At 43.2% G+C, this 22783-nt stretch overlaps 1 long non-coding RNA gene across 8 annotated transcripts; it reads left to right on the top strand.

Annotated features, from left to right (window-relative positions):
* Positions 1–8833: 8833 nt before the first annotated feature.
* LOC119336368 lies at positions 8834–16818 on the top strand. Of its 8 annotated transcripts, XR_005162422.1 has the most exons (13): positions 8834–9434; positions 9573–9676; positions 9795–9896; positions 9967–10122; positions 10318–10416; positions 10523–10591; positions 11291–11395; positions 11506–11605; positions 12613–12721; positions 14328–14410; positions 14926–15078; positions 15802–15981; positions 16318–16818. It is a non-coding gene; the product is annotated as an uncharacterized LOC119336368 (long non-coding RNA). The 8 variants fall into 8 exon arrangements; XR_005162420.1 differs by having other exon boundaries at positions 14314–14410; positions 15802–16818; XR_005162419.1 differs by having other exon boundaries at positions 15802–16818.
* The last annotated feature ends 5965 nt before the right edge of the window (positions 16819–22783 follow it).

Below are 22783 nucleotides of genomic sequence, written 5' to 3' on the forward strand. Positions count from 1 at the left end.
TGGACACAAGGTACGACCGAGACGACCATGGAGAATCCAAGGACCAAGGCCAAGCATGGAAGAGAAGGAGGAAGAGAACCTAGCCGCTCCAGAACGAGCGGTACTACCGCCCACTCCAAGCGGTACTACCACTGAAGCCACCCAACCGGAACAACCGGTCGACTACCGCCCAACAACCGCCCGAGCGGTACAACCGGCCGACTACCGCCCAAAAACCGGCCACCATTCTGTGATCAAGCGGAGCAAGGCCGGTACTGCACCGGATGTACCGGTAACTCCCAAAAGACCGATACTACCGGCCCGACGACCGGTACAACCGTTGGGACCCCGACGTCCATCTTCAGAAGCCAGCGCCTGACCCCCTGTGGTAGTACCGCCTCCCACGACCGGTACTTCCGCCCTGCATGACTTACTAGCGGTACAACCGCCCCAGTGACCGGTACAACCGGCCTGTCTGCGCACAGTGTAACGGGCCGAGCCCATGTACCCCTTCGCCCTCACTTACCCCTTCGTGGCTCTAGACTATATATACTCCTCCACCTCCTCCTAGTTAGGTTAGCATTGGTTTAGCTCATGTTTGTGTGAGAGCCTTGCTCATCCACTTGGTTACTTCTCCTTGGAGCTCACGGCCTCTTCGGAGAAGATCCCCCGAGCGGATTCAAGACCCCTTTCTAGGGAAGACCACCAAGACCTCCGTAAGGAGAAGAACGGTTCCTTTGTATCCTTACCTTTGTTGATTGTGGATCATATGTTACTCTTTGCTTCCGATGATCTAGCACTCGTGTGATTGATTCCTTGTCGGTTGAGTGATTTCTCCCTCGTTTTCCCCGTATTCCCCTTTGTGCTTCCGTGTGTTCTTCATGATTCCCCGTAGGATCCCCTCCAAACGTGAAAGATCGTCCACATAGGGTTCCGCCCTACATCAGTACTGTAATGAACTCATTGTTTACTAATATTGGTGTTAAACCTACTGTATTCCAACTTCTCTATGGTTCATAACCCCCGATACTAGCCATAGATGCATCAAAATAAGCAAACAACACACGAAAAGCAGAATCTGTCAAAAACAGAACAGTCTGTAGCAATCTGTAACTCTCGAATACTTATGGAACTCTAAAAATCCTACCAAAATAGGAAGTCCTGGGAATTTGTCTATTTACCTACAGAAAAAAGAATCAACGCAAAAGCACATTTCTGTGAATTACTAAAATTATTTTCGTGCACGCAAAAGTTTTTGTTTTTCAGCAGAATCAAATTAACTATCACCGTAGGTTATCCTATAGGTTCTACTTGGCACAAACACTAATTAAATCATGAAAACACATCTAAACAGAAGCTAGATGAAAAATTTATTACTAAACAGAAGCAAAAAGTAAGAAACAAAAATAAAATTGGGTTGCCTCCCAACTAGCGCTATCGTTTAACGCCCCTAGCTAGGCATAAAAGCGAGGATAGATCTAAGTAGTGCCATCTTTGGCATTCAATTCATAAGTAGCTCGCATGATAGATTCGTAAGGTAATTTAACTTTCTTTCTTGGAAAGTGTTCCATGCCTTTCCTTAATGGAAATTGGAATCTAATATTCCCTTCCTTCATATCAATAATTGCACCAATCGTTCTAAGGAAAGGTCTACCAAGAATAATAGGACATGAAAGATTGCAATCTATATCAAGAACTATAAAATCTATGGGCACATAATTCCTATTTGCAACAATAAGAACATCATTGATCTTTCCCATAGGTTTCTTAATGGTGGAATCCGCAAGGTGCAAATTTAAAGTGCAATCATCAAAATCATGGAAACCTAGAATATCACATAAAGTTTTCGGAATCGTGGAAACACTAGCACCCAAATCACACAAAGCATAGCACTCATGATCTTTAATTTTAAACTTTATAGTAGGTTCCCACTCATCATAAAGTTTTCTAGGTATAGAGACTTCCAAATTAAGTTTTTCATCATAAGATTGCATCAAGGCATCAACAATATGTTTGGTGAAAGCTTTATTTTAACTATAAGCATGAGGAGAATTCAACACGGATCGCAACAAGGAAATACAATGTATTAAAGAAAAATTATCATAATTAAATTCCTTGAAATCCAAGATAGTGGGTTCAATGCTATTTAAAGTCTTGACCTCTCCAATCCCACTTTTACCAAATTTAGAATCAAGATCTAAAAACTCTGAATCATTGTGACACATTTTAACTAAAGTTGACTCATCTCCAGTTCCATCATTATTAAGATTCATATTGCAAAATAAGGATTTAATAGGGGACACATCAATAACTTTTAGATCTTCATCATTATTTTCATGGAAACTAGAAGAACACACTTTTACAAAGCAATCTTTCTTAGCACGCAACCTAGCGGTTCTTTCTTTGCTCTCATCAATGGAAATTCTCATAGCTTTGAGAGACTAATTGATATCATGCTTAGGAGGAGTAGATCTAAGTTTCAAAGAATCAACATCAAGCGAAAGCCTATCAACGTTCCTAGCCAAATCATCAACTTTAAGCAATTTTTCTTCAAGCAAAGCATTACAATTCTTTTGAGAGATCATAAATTCTTTAACACTATTCTCAAAATCAGAAGGCATATTATTAAAATTTCCATAAGAATTATTGTAGGAATTTAAAACAAAAAAGAGGCTAGCCAACTCGCATGGAGAAGGCTCCCTCGATTTGGCCTTCGACAGCCGTCGGATCTGGCTTTCTGGCGTGTCTGAGCCGCCAGATCTTCACCTAGCTGTCAAACCCGATTTTCACCTCGCATTTGTTTTGACTGGCCAATGACGAGTGGGCTCGTCTCGCGCGCTTGTTGGCCGGGTTGGCGGTGGCCGCGTGCATGAGGTTTTGCCCAATCCGCACCCCGCATCCCGCAGCCAATCCATCCTCGCCTCGTCCCACTCCCACACCAGCCACCACCCAAACCCTAGCCCCGTTTCCCCTCGATCCCTCCTCCTCGCCTCGCCACGGCCTCCGCCCGGAGCCTCGCCGCCGCCTGCGATTCCTCCCTCCTGCCCGCAGAGCCCATTGGGCTCGCCAACCCTAGCCCCAAACCCGCGCCCCTCACTGGTCCCTCCTCCTCCTTGTCAGGCCAGCACCTTCAGTTACAAGTGTCAAGCACCTTCAGTTAACGGACGGCCACGATCCAAGTCATCCAACGGCTCGCGCGGCTCGCCGTAGCACTATACCGTTTCGTTGTAACTGTAGCGTTTCTTCCGTACTGTAGTTGTCATCCAATTGCCGGCTCAACTGCTATAAAGCTGGCGGCCCCTGGTTTGTAATGGATATGCGAATATTCTGAGAGTTCTCTCTTGATACAATCATACCTATTACAGTAATACAAACCCTAGCGGGGCTACTTTCCCCTTTCTTCTCCCATGAGATTCGCTGAAATTCTCTCGATTGGGGCCTTGAATCCCCTTAGGGCGTGACAATTGGTATCTAGAGCGTAGGTTTTCCTCAGCGGCGCGACAGATCGGAGCGGCGAAGGCGAATTCCCACCCTTCCCTCCCTTTCTCGTCGGTAGCAGCAGAGTTGGTGGCGTTGGTGGCGGAGTAGGCGGCGCAGGCGGCGGTAGACCTATTCGACGACAGCGCGTTGAGCCCGACTGGTTGCGTGAGCACAACACTCACTTGGTAAAATCCCAAGTCGTGCGACGTGTGGTGCTGTTTCGGGGGCGATCTCGTCGGCGGCGGCAGACTGCGTGTTCAGATCCGGTTCCCGGCCAGACCCGGAGGTAAAATTCCCTTCTGAACAACTCCACCAAGATGGGGCGCGGCAAGGCCAGTTTGGACGAAGCTGAAGTTGCGGAACTCTTGGCCATGAAGGGTGAATTTCTGCAACACCGGGACGAAACCGCAGAGTTGCGGGGCGAAGTCGATGACCTGCGCAAGGACGTGCATGGCATCAGCCTCAAGAAGGATACCATGGTTTTGGTCATGGATGGGGTTCAGAAAGCTGTCTCCTCTCTGAATACACAGCTCGCGACCATGGCAGATGTACTCAAGTCCATGAAAATTGTAGAAACATCAACGTCGACACAACCTGGCCAACCAGCGACTGAAAAACAGCTTCCAAACAGGGAAACAAGTGCACCAGAGGACAGACCGCTCACTGAAGAATTGCGAAAACGATTGGCACTTGAGCAGGCCAAAACCCGTCAGGTTGCTGCCCAAATCCCTTCCAATCTAGCGCCAATTCATGTCCCTAGGCCCTCTATTCCTCCAGGTTTTGGCACTACTGCTGTTCTGGATGTTCCGTCAGGCAATGCCACACCCACAGCGGCTTATAAAACTGCTCGAACGCCAAGTTTCAACAACTTTCAACTACCTGCGGTGCACCAAAGTTGGGATGAATTTCCTAAACAGTATGAGCAAGAAATGAGAACTCAGTTTCTCAAGAGCATCACCAAGGGGCCTCGCATGGATTTCCCACGTTTTGATAGTGAAAACCCAGCCGGATGGATTCGTCAGTGCGACAAATATTTCCAGATGGCAGGGGCACCTGCGGAGTACAAAGTCAGCCTTGCTCAATTATATATGGTGGGAAAAGCAGATGTATGGTTGCGTCACTCGGGCATACTGAAGAAGCAGTTAACTTGGTCCCAGTTCTGTGAAGAAATACTTCATAGATTTTCATCAGCAAGTTCATATGATCTCACAGAGAAATTCACCAACCTGAAACAGAACACACTCACAGTGTCTGAGTACACAGATCAATTCGAAGAACTTATGGCAGAGGTGCAAGTAGAGAATCCCATAATGGATGAGAGTTGGTTTATTAGATGTTATGTTAATGGACTGAGGTCTCACATCAAGTTCCAAGTGCGCCCACTTAGACCAAGTTCACTCACTGAAGCCTACTGGTTAGTAGTGGATCTAGAAAAAGGGGCACCTGAGAAGAAGTCTTACAACTCATTTGCCGAAACTGGCAAAAATTCAGGCAGCTATCAGAAAACATATACTACTACTCCTGAAAAAGCTACTGAACCTAAACAACAGGTGGTAAACCAAAGGGCCAGAGAACCAGGCAAATGCTGGAGATGTGGAGATGTGTGGTTTCATGGACACAAATGCAAACTTGCTCCTATTCTAAATGTACTAACAGGTGAAGAACCTACTGAACAACAAACTGAACAAGAAGTGTTAGAGGAGAACGAGTTAGAGGAGCAACCACAGACTGAAGAAAAATGCATGACCATATCTGCTCAGGCCATGTAGTCAGACAATGTCAATACCATTTCCATCTTAGTGCAGATTGGAGGTAAACAAGGCATTGCATTAATAGATTCAGGCAGTAATTCCACCTTCATCAACCTTAAGTTTGCTCTGACTACCAGTTGCACCATACTCAAGGACACCTCCAGGGCTGTAACTATTGCAGGAGAGGGTACTCTATGGTCTGGTGGTTTTGTACCCACCACCACTTTTATGGCAGGCAATACCAAGTTTGAACAACAGTTCAGAGTTCTTGACCTACCTGGTCATGATATGGTACTTGGCAGGGATTGGATGGCCAGTCACAGTCCAGTTTCTTTCCATTACAACCCCAGACAAATAACTGTAATGCAAAACAAGCTTACACCTGTCACTATCAAAGCTTGTGACACCATAGCAGAAGCCACACCAATTGAAGCTGCTGAAGTGGATAAGCTCATGGCAGCAGGAGCCCCTGGCTTTGTCCTGCACCTCATAAGAGACACCACAATGAAAAAGCCTGACAATCATACCATTCCCCCACCTGTGGAAGAAGTAGTACAGAAATTCCCTGAAGTTTTCCAGGAGCCCAAGGGCCTTCCTCCCAAGAGATCACATGATCATAAAATTCCATTGAAGGAACAGGCCAAACCACCTAATTCTAGGCCTTACAGAGTGCCACATATGCAAAAGAATGAGTTGGAAAGACAAATTGATGGTATGCTCAGAGACAAGATCATAAGAGCTAGTGAAAGTCCCTACTCCTCCCCAGCAATTCTAGTAATGAAAAAAGATGGTACTTGGAGAATGTGCATTGACTATAGGAAATTGAATGCTGTCATTGTCAAAAATAAATTTCCAATTCCTGTCATTGAGGATTTACTTGATGAACTACATGGAGCAACTTACTTCACCAAGTTAGACTTAAGATCTGGTTATCATCAAGTCAGAATGAGTGAAGAAGATATCCCAAAAACAGCCTTCAAAACCTACTTTGGCCACTATGAGTTTCTAGTAATGCCTTTTGGCCTTGCTAATGCACCTGGGACATTTCAAGCTCTGATGAACAGTATCTTTGGACCTTATCTCAGAAAGTTTGTGTTAGTTTTTTTTATGACATCTTAATTTTTAGCAAGTCATTGTCTGAACACATTGCTCACTTACAAATAGTGCTGCAACTGCTCAAAGAATACCAGCTCTTTGCAAAAATGTCAAAATGTGTGTTTGGAGTTCAACAGGTGGAGTACTTGGGCCACATCATCACTGGAGAAGGGGTCTCCACTGATCCATCCAAAGTGGCAGCAGTTGCTGATTGACCAATTCCCACTACACCAACACAACTCAGAGGGTTTTTGGGCTTATGTGGCTACTATAGAAGATTTGTCAAAAAATTTGGTACAATTGCAAGGCCATTGCATGATGTACTCAGAAAAGACAATTCCCAGTGGACACCAACACAAACCTAGGCCTTTCAAAATTTAAAACAGGCAATGATCAGTGCCCCAGTGCTTGCACTCCCAAATTTCTCTGAACCTTTCACTTTGGAAACAGATGCTTTTGGAACTGGACTAGGAGCAGTAATAATGCAACAAGGCAGACCCTTAGCTTATTACATCTCAACTCTTGGCCCTACCAATGCTGCTCTATCAACATATGAGAAAGAGGCCCTAGCAATCATTGCTGCTCTCAAACAATGGAGACACTACTTCTTGGGCAATGACCTCATCATCAAGATAGATCACCAGAGTTTGCAGTACATGACTGACCAGAAAGTCACCACTAGGATCCAGCATAAGTTAATGCTGAAGTTGTTGGAATTCAACTTCACACTGCAATACAAGAAGGGCAAAGAAAATATTGTTGCTGATGCTCTCTGCAGAAAAAATTGCCTTATGGCCATGTCAATGGTGACTCCCCAATGGATATTAGCAGTGGAAGAATCATACACAAATGACAGCACCTGCCAAGCACTCTTGGAGAAATTACTGCTGGCTCCTGACCATTCCATCCATCAGAACACTTTGCATTCTGGAATAATAAGGCACAAAGGGAAAATTTATGTGGGCAACGACCAAGCACTCAGGACAAAGTTGCTCACTGCACTCCATTCCTCTGCCCTAGGTGGACACTCAGGTATGAAAGCAACATACCAACGCATCAAGCAAATCTTTTACTGGTCAGGACTCAAACAAGAGGTGGATCAATTTGTAGCTGCATGTCCTGTTTGTCAGAAAAACAAAGGGGAGAACTGCTCTCACCCTGGATACCTTGACCCACTACAACTACCTGACATGGTTTGGACTCACTTGAGCATGGACTTCATCGAGGGCTTACCAACATCCAATGGAAAAGATGTGATCATGGTTGTAGTCGACAGACTTTCAAAGTTTGCACACTTTATTCCCCTCTCACATCCTTTCACAGTCCAAAAAGTAACACAAGCGTTCATTGACAATGTATTGAAGCTGCATGGGCCTCCCCTGGCCATAGTATCAGATCGGGATCGCATCTTCACCAGTCAGATGTGGCAAGACATATTCAAGGGGATGGGAACAGAGTTACGTTACAACTCTGCTTATCATCCAGAGTCTGACGGCTAAACTGAATGCGTAAATCAGTGCATAGAAAACTACCTGCGCTGCTTAACATCCACCAAACTCAAACAGTGGGCAAAACACCTGTCTATGGCCGAGTAATGGTACAACACCTCTTACCATTCTTCTCTCAAAAAGACACCTTTTGAAGCTGGTTATGGATTTCCTCCTCCAAACATATGTGAGAATATCCTACCAGACAACATGACGGATGACGCTCTTCAGTTCTTTACTGACAGAGATGCATTGCTCCAACATCTGAAGAACAACCTGTCTGCTGCACAATCCCGTATGAAGAAGTACGCTGATCGCAAGCGTACTGAAAGAATCCTGGAAGTAGGTGACATGGTCTACCTCAAGATGCAGCCATATCGGCTCAACGCATTCAGCTTGCACACGAACATCAAACTACAGAGCAAATACTATGGCCCTTTCCGCATCATGGCCAAAGTGGGCGTGTGGCTTACAAACTGCTCCTGCCGGACAGCACCAACATCCACCCAGTCTTCCATGTGAGCCAACTGAAAAAACATGTGGGACCGAAAGCAGTTCCTTGTACTGATTTGCCACTGGTACGCGCAGATGGGATGATCCAGACCGAACCTGTCATGGTCCTGGAAACACGTCAGGTACCACGCAACAACTTGCCGACGGTTCAATGGCTTGTATAGTGGGAAAACTTGCCACCCGATGAAGCTTCTTGGGAAGACGCGGCCTTCATGAAGAAAACGTTTCTTGCATTCTTCAAGGCAACCATCGACCGCTGGTTCAACCGCTAATCTCCTTGAGGACAAGTTCGTTTTTAGCAGGGGGTATTGTCAGGCCAGCATCTTCAGTTACAAGTGTCAAGCACCTTCAGTTAACGGACGGCCACGATCCAAGTCATCCAACGGCTCGCCCGGCTCGCCGTAGCACTATACCGTTTCGTTGTAACTGTAGCGTTTCTTCCGAACTGTAGCTGTCATCCAATTGCCGGCTCAGCTGCTATAAAGCTGGCGGCCCCTTGTCTGTAATGGATATGCGAATATTCTGAGAGTTCTCTCTTGATACAATTATACCTATTACAGTAATACAAACCCTAGCGGGGCTACTTTCCCCTTTCTTCTCCCATGAGATCCGCTGAAATTCTCTCGATTGGGGCCTTGAATCCCCTTAGGGCGTGACACTCCTTCCCTCGTCCGCCGCCTCGCTCCCTCGCTCTCCTCCCTCGCGCCATGGCCTTCGCCCTAGGAGCCCCGTCGCCTACTACTGCTCCTCCACCACCTCGCCTCTTTCTCCTCCTCGCCTTCCCTTCGCTCGCCCGCAGGTCGCTGCCGTTGGAGAACACAGGAGTGCGGGTCTTCAAGTTGGGGTGGTCAGGAGGGCTGCCCAACCTGACGGCGCATCCTCCTCCTCACAGCTTCGTCGCACGCGCACCTTCTTCTCCTCCCTCCTCCCTCCCTCGTCACTACTTCCACCAGTCCCCTCCCTCCCTCGTCCGTGGCCGCTGCTGCCGCACAAATCTCCTAGGTCAGGGAAAGGAAGAAGGCCTTGGCGAGTCAGCAGGGGTGGGTGGAGCGGCTGATGCGGATGGGGTCGACGGTTGAGGGAGGGTTGCCGACCAGAGCAGCAGGAGCAAGAGCTCGAGAAGGTTCAGGTTTGCCTCTAAATCCTCTCTCTCGCCCCCACTTTGTCTCATGCAGGGGTGCCACTTTGTCCCATCAATTGTATAGCCTCTAGCAATGCAATTTGATCTCAAGTGGTCACTGAGGCATTTGTATTGTTTGATTTGCAGATTGGATACAAATGGTTCAGCAAAGAGGGAGTGTGTAACCGCATCAGAGATTAGGCCATGGAGCAAGAGTGTGTGACTAGGTTGTGCAAATTTTTTCCCTAGAGGTATGCCTCCGTCTCGGTGGGACAAGGATCTAAAGTGTCACTGAGGCCTTTGTATTCTTTGATTCTTTGATTTGCTGATGGTATTGGTTTAGATGTTTCGTTTTGCTTTCGTTTGTAGACAGCAGAGGAACCCCTCCTGGTCGAGCCCCCACCCTATCCTCTCCACCTTTAGAGGAGAACCCCATGAAAGCTAAAAGTTTGTGGAGGAGTGTTGGCACAGGTGAGCATCTTCCTATTTTTCTTCATCTTTTCCTCAACTTCCATGGTAACCTATGATTTTTTCCTTCCAGTTTTTTAGAGGGTGTTTCGGACTCAAGATTGATCTGATAGTGCACGTGGTATTGTTTGCCATGACCAGGAATATCTGATCTGCGCCATGACAATATGGGCTTGCTGCAGCCAGGCAGTTCTTCAGAGTATGGTGCTTCGATTTGGTTCCTGTGGTGGTATCTTCTCTCCCTTCTCCCTCCTTTTATTTCTTACTTATGCTTTGATGCTTTAATATGTTGTATTGGCTTAAATTATGTACTTAGTTGAGTCCTACTTGCTTATTGAGATGAACCATTTATAAAGTTGTAGTGTTAGTTTCAGAATTTGAAATGACACTGTTACCTTCAGAGTTTGAGATGAACTGTTTTCAGAGCGTATATGGAGAGGCCAGAAGCAGCAGGGGTCGGCGGAGTGGCGGATGTGGTCGACGGAGCAGCAGCGGTAGGAGCAAGGAGCTCGAGATGGTTCAGGTTTGCCTCCACTTCCTCTCTTGTTCATTGGTATACAGCTAGGTTGTTATATATAAAAGTTGTTCGTTGTTATACAGCTAAGTTTGTGCGGCATTTTCCATTGTAGGAAAAGTGCCTACAGAGATTTCAGAACTAGATAGATGTGTCTTATGATAGTATTGCTAAAGAACATCAGGTATGAGTAGATGGCACTGCCGCTTATGTGTTTGATTTTTGTTTGTTGTGATATTTCGGGCACCCCATATTGTTGTGATGTAAAATGAACACACAATATTCCTGTTAAAATATGGATACAAGCCTTGTTCTCTGATTATAAGGTTGTCCAATGCCGATTGACACTATATACGCGGGCATTGCATGATTTGTTTTCATGTATACTTCCTCTCTTGTTTTATCTGATTTTGTTGGCAAAACAATTGCAGATTTCTCCATTAGCTTACCTGATTTAGGGTGTAGATTTTCTCTCTTGTTTGATCTGATTTTGTTGGCAAAACAATGGCAGATTTCTCCATTAGCTTATCTGAGTTGGGGCTGATTGTCCTCTTGTGATTCCTATTCATGGCCTTGCCGTGGGAGATTGCAAAATTGAAGCAAATTAAGAGTGAAAGAATAGCAGTAGCAATGCTTGGGCTGTAAATTAATGGTTGAACAAAATCTATGGTTGATATGTAGTTTAGTCATGGCTGATATGAACTTTTCTGTTATTATTTCTGGATTGTTCAGTAAAATGAAAGCTCACGGTGTGGCATGTCACCTCCCTTGCACATATATTTGTACCCAATTTAGACCATCAGTAGAACTGTTTATATTGTAACTTGGATGTGGATAAGGCTTTATTTTCTTACTAATTGGTTATGTTTTCTATTGTCCTCAGATAATTCAGCGGTTCTTCCTTCTTAGTATCAATGAATAGGTTGATTACAGAATATATTTGAAGATTGCAGCAGGCACAAAATGCTCGGCAAACAAAAATAATTAGGTAAGATGAGAACTGATTGATCTGATTCCTTTCCCTAGATTAATTGGTTGGCAGTCATATATCATCATGTACATTTAATATTGACTTGAACTTTTGGTGTGGTCATGTAGCTTTGAGGTTGCCTAGAGAGAGACCACTCTCGCATCATTAGGTGCCGCCCACAAGGATCTCCCGCGGCGAGGCATGCACACCTATGCCACATCATTACATGTAAGTCTGTTCCCTTAATAGTTCTCTTTCACAGCTGCACGTGTGATATTTGTAGTGGGATCTGGCCACTTTACTATATTTTCTTGGTATGGATGATGTTAAAGAGTGAGCTACCCATCGCTTCTCATTACTAACTATAATCAAGAAATACACGTGTTCATGCCATAAAAGATGGATATGTGTTAAGCCATTGTCATGTCATGTGATCACTTGCAGAACAACTATATAGTTATGTTGGGATTGTAAAGTGGAAACGATAGAAACCTACAACTCTTCTGTGAGTGTCGTTTGATTATTTACTTTTTCAAGTAGTGTGGATATACTTCCATCAGGATATTAAGTATATGCAAATTTTTAAAATGGGTTTTGGTATCCCATGTTTGTCAGATCCTCATATGTTGCTGACAGTTTATAATTTTCTGTTGTTTCTACCAAATGTGTGTGCTATGACATTCTGTAAGGCTAGGCATATTTCTTTTCTTTATAATCCAGTGATGAACTAATTGTCTTAGCTATATGGTGAATCTCGATTATCCCCCGAGGAGCGAGGCTTGCAGCCCCTATTTGGGTTTATGCAGATTGTTGCAAAATGTGATTATTTGGGTTTATGCAGATTGTTGCAAAATGTGATTATTTGGGTTTATGCAGATTGTTGCAAAATGTGATTTCTAAATGTTGTTATGTTCCTTGCTTTCTCCATCTCCACCCCCTACATCCTTGATGAACTAATTGAGATATGCAAATTAAGTGCCATGGATCAGTTGCAAGTGGTCATGCATCGTCCTTGTCAATTTTAAATGCTCGACTCCACTTCCATTTTCCTATGGTATTTAGTATTTACACTTGCATAGGGCTTTGGCCTATTTCATTTGAACCTACTCCCCGTTCCCTACTATGTTTCTATTCCCAATGATCAAATCTTACTTTCCTTTTGTGTGTGTTCTGCTCTGCTTGTATTAGCTACTGTTAGTTGATGCTAATTTTGTTGTCCTTTTTTGTGTGCCCAGGTGACCAGGCGCATAGGAGAGCTGCATACATTTTGTATGGATGTATATAGTTGCACTATACTGGTATGTATGTCAGCTGCAGTAGCTTGCCAGTTAGTCCTTGGTGAAGGTAATTTGAACCTATGCTCAGTTCCCTTCTATGCGCGTTTGAATTTTTTGATAGGTGAAAAATCCTTTTGTAACTCTAAGAAGGTTCTAATTGGATTGGCCAAAAAATGAGCATAAATATAATGATAAGGTGCACACAAATTGGAGTCTTAGATTAATGGTCTGAATATAGCCAAGAAATATTCCTGCTAGGCTGTTGTTTAAGTACTTACGAAACAATATCAGAGGGATGCAACAACAACAACAACAACAACAACAAAGCCTTTAGTCCCAAGCAAGTTGGGGTAGGCTAGAGGTGAAACCCATAAGATCTCGCAACCAACTCATGGCTCTGGCACATGGATAGCAAGCTTCCATGCACCCCTGTCCATAGCTAGCTCTTTGGTGATACCCCAATCCTTCAGGTCTCTCTTAACGGACTCCTCCCATGTCAAATTCGGTCTACCCCGCCCTCTCTTGACATTCTCCGCACGCTTTAGCCATCCGCTATGCACTGGAGCTTCTGGAGGCCTGCGCTGGATATGCCCAAACCATCTCAGACGATGTTGGACAAGCTTCTCTTCAATTGGTGCTACCCCAACTCTATCTCGTATATCATCATTCCGGACTCGATCCTTCCTCGTGTGGCCACACATCCATCTCAACATACGCATCTCCGCCACACCTAACTGTTGAACATGTCGCCTTTTAGTCGGCCAACACTCAGCGCCATACAACATTGCGGGTCGAACCGCCGTCTTGTAGAACTTGCCTTTTAGCTTTTGTGGCACTCTCTTGTCACAGAGAATGCCAGAAGCTTGGCGCCACTTCATCCATCCGGCTTTGATCCGATGGTTCACATCTTCATCAATACCCCCATCCTCCTGCAGCATTGACCCCAAATACCGAAAGGTGTCCTTCCGAGGTACCACCTGACCATCAAGGCTAACCTCCTCCTCCTCACACCTAGTAGTACTGAAACCGCACATCATGTACTCGGTTTTAGTCCTACTAAGCCTAAACCCTTTCGATTCCAAGGTTTGTCTCCATAACTCTAACTTCCTATTTACCCCCGCCCGACTATCGTCAACTAGCACCACATCATCCGCAAAGAGCATACACCATGGGATATCTCCTTGTATATCCCTTGTGACCTCATCCATCACCAATGCAAAAAGATAAGGGCTCAAAGCTGACCCCTGATGCAGTCCTATCTTAATCGGGAAGTCATCAGTGTCGACATCACTTGTTCGAACACTTGTCACAACATTATCGTACATGTCCTTGATGAGGGTAATGTACTTTGCTGGGACTTTGTGTTTCTCCAAGGCCCACCACATGTAGGGATGCAACGGCTAAAATATGTAGGGTTTGTGAGCTTGGAGCAAGAGATGCGCTGATCATCTTTTATGTACCTTCCTAATTTTATTAAATGATAAAATTGTTGGAAAAGAGTATGATTAGCCTACTGATTCTGCAGTGCTTAATATGATTATTATTGCAAAAGAGCATGAGAACATCCCATATGGTTTACTACATTCACATGCATCTTAGCAGCATCACGTGATTAAGCTCATACAATTTGAAATTTCTTATTTGTGGATTCATGCCTAGGCTACATATGACAGATGCATTCTAACCTATAAGGAGGCTGGCCAACTTGCCTCCACAGAGCTCCCACGACTGGGCCCTTTCTGACTGTCCGATCACGGTAAGTTTCCCACCTCTTCTCCCCTAGCCGTTAGATATTGAATGTATGTTTTACCGCATTTCTCTTTCCACACGTGTATGACCAGTGGGCCAGTTCATTGGTGGGTCCGATGTTTATTTATTTAGTGCCAGACATTGTGATTTGGAACATTGCAGAGCAATAATTGACAGAAGTATTAGATGAGTTTGGGCAGGCATGGTTGTCTATGTAGTATTTTCACCATTAGGTTTCCATTGCTCGACTCCTGATGGCATGATGCCTCATTTAGATTTTCTTATCTCGATGTGTTTGTAATGTATTCAAAAAATTAGTTTGCTTTTTTTTGCTCCCTGGAGAATGCATCCTCAATTAGTATGATAGCGGTCAAGCAAAAATGGCTTACTACTGATACCGATATAACTTCGATTACTCCTACTTTGCTGTTTTATTCTTTCTGGACTTTATATAGGATTTATCATTTTCAGTTGATGCACTATGAATGAAATATTATATGTGAGGGAACATGAAACTTGCAGATCATGCCATGTTTTAGCGCTCATGGAGTTCCCGTGATATACGTTGAGTCTGGTGATCCTTACAAAACATATATGGAAGGCTATGGATCTTATCATGGATGAGCTCGAAAATATATTAATTTCAAATCCATATATACATCACACTCATACCCGGTATGTCACATAACCAACTTCAGTTGTCCTTGGCTTGTGAATTCACCATCCAAATATTTTTCTTTTATTGGAGAGCACGTAAAATATATGGAGAATCAAAGGTGAATGTAAATGAAACACTCCCTGTGTGTCTGCATGCACATGATCAGTACCACCATTTTCCTTTGTAGTAATGCTAGGATACAAAGGTTACTTGTAATCAGTTTTTGGCCATTTCATACCTATGTCTTCAAGATTCTGTTCTGGTGTAGAATATTCAATTAAGTTCAGTTTGGTGACTTTGGTCTGCATTTGTCCCAGATTCTGTTCTGGTATAGAATATTTAGTTTAGTTTGATCTGCGTTTGTCCCAGAGGGCGAGTGTTTACAGGTCCAGTGCTTATGTCAGTTATTAATTAGTCAGTATTTTGTTCTGATGTAGAATATTTTAGTTGGTCTGCATAGGTCCAGTGCTTATGTAAGTTATTATTTAGTCAAGACTCTGTTCTGATGCAGAATATCTAATAACTTGCCACTTCAGTTGTTTCTGCAAACTAAAATTCGAACTTTAAAACTGATCGAGCCATAGTTTTTGCAGCAAGAATACCATGACTTCTTTTATCTCCTTTTCGAGCTAGAACACTCGGCTATCGTGATTTTTCTTTTTTGACTTTCCATGACTGGACAAAATGTATGTTGCGGAGAAATTATAAATCGCCTTACAAATTGTTGTAATGTTGTGCAGAAACTGAACAGGGACAAGAACATGCAATTATATGTTGTGGTAGATTTCAAAAGAGACCCATGGCCCAGAGTAGTTTTGCACAAATGAAGGATATCAGACAGACCCATGGAGCAAGAGATCCTCTTTGTCAGGGCCACCTTACTTGTATGGCCTCAAGCTCAGGGGACCCTTCTAACTAAGGTGGTTATTACTTACTTGCTGATTTGAACCTAGAATAGAATGTCATTTCGTGCTTGTCAGTAGGATCTCATGTTTAATCTATAGATCTTTTTAGTCAGTGTATTTGCAAACCAGTTGCGAGTTAGTACCTAGGAAAATGAACATTTTTCGACCTCATATTTGCATATCAGTATCCTTGTCTAATTTAAGATTACTTTTCTTATCATGAAGAAGATTTGTGCTGCTGCCGCATTCTTCAGTTTCTGGTGTTTTAGATGTTAGTTCATTGTTGAGATAGTTTTGGTATGTCCGTCTTTTGGAAAATATGTATTTTTTGTTTTCTGGACGTTGTTGCAGATCCTATGCACCTGCCTCCTTCCTCTAGGCACGTGAAGGCTAACATGAGGAGCTGACGAGCTAAACAAGGAGCTGGAGCAGGATTGTAGGAGGGAGGTACACTAGGGGCTGGAGCAGGACAACCATTGTTTCAGATCCACTTGACTCATCCCAAGTGGTTGCAATGTCTTCTTATGTAATTTTTATTTACACACATAATGATAAGAGACTTATTTTTTCCGAATGATTAGGATCATAGTAGTTTAAAAAAGGATACAAAAATATGAAAATAAGAGCTTCCATTCATAAAATTTGTACAAAATGTCCCTTTCCATAATGAAGTTGGTTTCTAATCACACACATGTACTGCTACATGATCCTATACGTGTTGTCTGAATTAAGTGAAAGGATATTGGCATTTTCTCTCCCGGTTAATCAGGACTTATTGACAGGGACTTGGGATAATTGAACTTAGAAGGTTTTCTATCTTATAATATGATAATGCAGGCTTCCTTACCTTGACCAGAAATTTAGCATTTTGTTGTTGCTCCTTACCATGCAATGTGGCTTCAGCACCATTTTTAAAATATAAGCCATCATTTGTCCCGGTCCTTATCAAGCAGTTCCTTATCAAAGGGGATTTTGATGTTCTTACTGAAACAGAGGACTTGAATTGATGATTTCTAGGATTAGTAAACATTAGCACAATCCTGATTATCCAGTTGAGAAATCTTATATTTTAATTGCGATAGGTAATGTAGACTGCAAGAGTTGTCTTCTAAGTTTTGCAAATTCTTCTGTGAGTAGCTAATGCTGTTTAGAAATTTTGATTTCCCATTTTGTTGTAGCTCTTCATTTTTTGTCACTGGTTTACATTTATTTGTATCTTTCTCATTCTGTTCATAGCATTTTGTCATGTTTCTTCCTTTTTATAGAGATATTTTGATGTTGTGTCAAGAAGTTTGGCTAATTGACGGCTCAAATGATTGCAAGCATATGATCTTGTCAGCTCGAGTGATTGCAGGCGTATCGACTATAGGCAAACGTACAGACATAGAAGATTTTTTGTTTTGGTTAAATTGCAGCCAAGCTACTTACATACGACTCTTATCTGGGCATCTGAGAATTCCCAAACGGTGTATGCTTCTGTTTTAGCCTGATTTACGTTTCTACTATAGATGTAGCTCTATGACAGTACAAACTTTTTGCACTATTGAATAGAAGAACGTTTATGCTTCAATGTGGCTACTGGCTTGGTAGACAGGCCCTGTCGTGGGACAAGAACCTGATATTGTTGTTTTTTATGTTGGAAGAAATGATGGTTTGATCCATGTGCAATTGCATTGGTTATTTCTCAACCGGTGCAGATCAAATTTATAATTATATTGACATGCCCCCTGTGCTTCCTGTTATTGGAGTTGCCTAATTATTGTTATCTATTCCCTGCGATCCATAATAAGTGTAGTGGTTTGAACTACAACCACGACACTTATTTTAGATCAAAGGGAGTACCATTTCTTCCTTCTGTACTATACTCATTATTCTAAGGCACTATGCAGGACTTCAGAAGATTAACATTTCCAAATTCTACTGTCGAGTTGTATGGTCTATACATCTTATACAAATATGATTTTTTTTTCAAACTCAGGTTTCTCAGTGTGATAACCATATTTTCAACTAAAAAAATGCTTCCTTAACAGGTCTATACATGTTATACAAATATGATTGTTTTTTCAAACTCCGATTTTTCAGCGTGATAAACATATTTTCAATATAATATGTTTTAACACACAGGCTTTCTATTACCAATTATACGAATGATTGTTTTTTCAAACTCAAAATTTAGCGGGATAAACATATTTTCAATATAGCATGATTTAACACACAGGCTTTCTACTACTAATATTGAATATGTCCTTAACACATGGGCTGTTGATATGTATTCTAATACCTGTGTGGGCGGGCTAAATAACATATGGGATATTCTAATACCTATTGATCCCTATATCTCCCTATATGCACAACAAAGACATGTTTGTTTTCTTAAGTTTCTTATTTTCCCCCTCTTTTTTTCAGGAGAAATATGCATGGCTAGGTTTCTCATCATGATAACCATGTTTTCAAACTTGGTAAAAAATACAACCATGCCAATTTTACTCTCTCATCATAGTGGCCATATTTTCAAACTGAACATATTCATATTATGCAAAGTTTTCCTTTTCCCAGACTATTTAACAACGTAATAAACATGTTTACAAAATAGCATGATTTAGTTGAAGGTTCTTGCAGCATGAAATTATTTTCATCGACAACATGTCTTCAGCAAGTCTCTGCGCCATTTGGCGCAACGGGTCAACTAGTTTCCATAATTATTAGAGGAATTACTAGGGAACGGTCTAGGATTAAAGTTTCCTCTATAAGCATTATTACCAAAATTATTACTACTAACAAAATTCACATCCATGGATTCATTATTATTATCAATCAAAGTAGACAAAGGCATATCATTAGGATCAATAGGAACACTCTTAGTAGCAAACAATTTCATAAGTTCATCCATCTTTCCACTCAAAACATTAATTTCTTCTATAGCATGCACTTTTTGACTAGTAGATCTTTCGGTGTGCCATTGAGAATAATTAGCCATAACGTTATCAAGGAGTTTAGTAGCTTCTCCTAAGGTGATTTCCATAAAAGTGCCTCCCGTGGCCGAATCTAAAAGATTTCTAGAAGCAAAATTCAATCCGACATAAAATTTTTGTATGATCATCCATAAGTTCAAACCATGAGTAGGGCAATTGCAAATCATTAATTTCATTCTTTCCCAAGATTGGGCAACAAGCTCATGATCAAGTTGTTTAAAATTCATAATATCGTTCCAAAGAGAGATGATCTTAGCGGGAGGAAAATACTTAGAGATAAAAGCATCCTTGCACTTATTCCATGAATCAATACTATTCTTAGGCAAAGACGATAACCAAATTTTAGCATGATCTCTAAGTGAAAATGGAAATAACTTCAATTTAACAATATCATTATCCGTATCTTCTTTTGCATATCACACAAATCAACAAAGTTATTTAGATGAGTACTTGGAATGTCTTAACTTGAGCGAAGACCTCCCCGGCAACGGCGCCAGAAATCCTTCTTGCTACGTCTTGAGCTTGCATTGGTTTTCCTTGAAGAGGAAAGGGTGATGCAACAAAGTAGCGTAAGTATTTCCCTCACTTTTTGAGAACCAAGGTATCAATCCAGCAGGAGGCTCCTCAAAAGTCCCACGCACCTACACAAACAAACAAGAACCTCGCAACCAACACAATAAAGGGGTTGTCAATCCCTTCACGGCCACTTGCAAAAGTGAGATCTGATAGAGATAATATGATAAGATAAATGTTTTTGGTATTTTTATGATATAGATTGGAAAATAAAAGATGCAAAATAAAAGTAGATGGTAAACATATATGATAAAAGATAGACCCGGGGGCCATAGGTTTCACTAGTGGCTTCTCTCAAGATAGCATAAGTATTACGGTGGGTGAACAAATTACTATCGAGCAATTGATAGAAAAGCGCATAGTTATGAGATTATCTAGGCATGATCATGTATATAGGCATCACGTCCATAACAAGTAGATCGAAACGATTCTGCATCTACTACTATTACTCCACACATCGACCGACTCCTGCCTGCATCTAGAGTATTAAGTTCATGAAGAACAGAGTAACGTAGTAAGAAAGATGACATGATGTAGAGGGATAAACTCATGCAATATGATATAAACCCCATCTTTTTATCCTCAATGGCAACAATAGAATACGTGCCTTGCTGCCCCTGCTGTCATTGGGAAAGGACACCGCAAGATTGAACCCAAAGCTAAGCACTTCTCCCATTGCAAGAAAGATCAATCTAGTAGGCCAAACCAAACTGATAATTCGAAGAGACTTGCAAATATAACTTAATCACACATAAAAGAATTCAGAGGAGATTCAAATATTTCTCATAGATAAACTTGATCATAAACCCACAATTCATCGGATCTTGACAAACACACCGCAAAAAGAGTTACATCAAATAGATCTCCAAGAAGATCGAGGAGAACTTTGTATTGAGATTCAAAGAGAGAGAAGAAGCCATCTAGCTAATAACTATGGACCCGAAGGTCTGAGGTAAACTACTCACAACTCATCGGAGAGGCCTTGGAGATGATGTAGAGGCCCTCCGTGGTTAATTTCCCCTCCGGCGGAGCGTCGACGGAGGCTCCAAGATGGGATCTCGCGGATACAGAAGGTTGCGGCGGTGGAATTAGTTTTTCGTGGTGCTCTTGGATGTTTTCGGGGTACGTGGATATATATAGGAGGACAAAGTAGGTCGGTGGACGCTCAAGGGGCCCACGAGGGTGGGGAGCACGCCCAGCCCCAGGGGGCGTGCCGGCACCCTCGTGGCCGCCTCGTCTGTTGCTTGACTTCCACTCAAGTCCCCTAGATTGCGTTTGTTCCAAAAAGATCGCTCCCGAAGGTTTCATTCTGTTTGGACTCTGTTTGATATTCCTTTTCGTTGAAACACTGAAATAGGCAAAAAAACAGCAATTCGGGCTGGGCCTCCGGTTAGTAGGTTAGTCCCAAAAATGATATAAAAGTGTAAAGTAAAGCCCATAAACATCCAAAATGGGTAATATAATAGCATGGAACAATCAAAAATTATAGATATGTTGGAGACGTATCAGTGACAAACATAACCACGCCCGGACTGAAGACCGCAGACAAACTCCATCCGAGCTACGTCGCGACTTGGCTCGATATAGAGGCGCCGCACACCCCATTTGCTTCACTGATGAAGTAATGGAACATGAATTCTCGGAAGGGTTTAAACCCGTGAACATCAAATCATATGATGGGACAACAGACCCCGTGGTATGGATTGAGGATTTTCTCCTCCATATTCATATGGCCCGCGGTGATGATCTTCACGCCATCAAATACCTCCCGCTAAAACTCAAGGGACCTGCTCGGCACTGGTTAAACAGTCTTCCCGAAAACTCAATTGGCAGCTTGGAAGACATGGATGACACTTTCCTCGACAACTTCCAGGGTACAGATGTCCGACCTCCGGATGCCGACGACTTAAGTCACATAGTTCAACAGCCCGGAGAATCAGCCAGGAAATTCTGGACCAAGTTCTTAACTAAAAAGAATCAGATCGTCGACTGTCCGGATGCCGAAGCCCTAGTAGCCTTTAAACATAGCATCCATGACAAATGGCTCGCCCGACACCTCGGCCAAGAAAAGCTGAAGCCCATGGCAGCTCTCATGACGCTTATGACCCGCTTCTGCATGGGCGAGCATAGCTGGCTAGCCCATAGCAATAACAATACAAGCAAACCTGGCACTTCTGAAGCCATAAATAGCAACAGCAAGCCCCGACGCAACAGACACAAGCGTCGAAGAAACAGTGACAACACCGAGGACATAGCGGTCAACGCCGTGGCTCTAAGTCCGGTCAGCGGAAGAAGCCATATAAAAGAAACAATCTGGGCTCGTCCACCTTGGACCGCATACTCAATCGTCCATGTCAAATCCATGACACTCCTGATAAACCAGCCAATCATACCAACAGAGACTGTTGGGTTTTTAAACAGGCCGGCAAGTTAAATGTCGAGGACAAGGAGAAGGGGTCGCAAAGTGAGGACGATGATGAGGAGCCCTGGCCACCGAACATAGGAGGACAGAAGAAGTTTCCCCCCAAGTTAAAATGCTAAACATGATATACGCTACCCACACCCTCAAGAGGGAGCACAAGCGCGCGCTCAGGGACGTCTAGGCGATGGAGCCAGTCGCCCCAAAGTTCAACCCATGGTCGTCCTGCCCGATCACCATCGATCGCTGGGACCATCTGTCCAGTATCCGTCATGGCAGTTCAGCCTCACTGGTCCTCGATCCAATCATTGATGGATTCCGTCTTACACGAGTCCTCATGGACGGTGGCAGCAGCCTGAACCTGCTCTATCATGATATAGTGCGCAAAATGGGTATTGATCCCTCAAGGATCAAGCCCACAAAAACCACCTTTAAAGGAGTCATACCAGGTGTAGAGGCCCGCTGTACGGGATCAAACGCACTGGAGGTGCTCTTCGGATCCCCGGACAACTTCCAAAGAGAAGAGCTGATCTTCGATATCATCCCCTTCTGCAGTGGCTATCACGCACTGCTCGGACGAACCGCATTCTCTCGATTCAACGCGGTGCCACACTACGCTTATCTCAAGCTCAAAATGCCTAGACCACGCGGTGTCATAATAGTCAATGGAAACACGGAACGCTCCCTTCGTACCGAGGAGCACACCGCTGCCCTCGCAGCAGAAGCACAGAGCGGCCTTTTCAGGCAGAACCTTAATTCGGCGGCCAAGCTCCTGGACACTGTCAAACAAGTCCGAACTACTCTGCAGCAGGACAGTCCAGCTCGTCAAGAGCTTGACTAGCAATTCAACCTC

This window comes from Triticum dicoccoides, chromosome 7B (genome assembly GCF_002162155.2).
Source record: "Triticum dicoccoides isolate Atlit2015 ecotype Zavitan chromosome 7B, WEW_v2.0, whole genome shotgun sequence".
NCBI lineage: Eukaryota > Viridiplantae > Streptophyta > Magnoliopsida > Poales > Poaceae > Triticum > Triticum dicoccoides.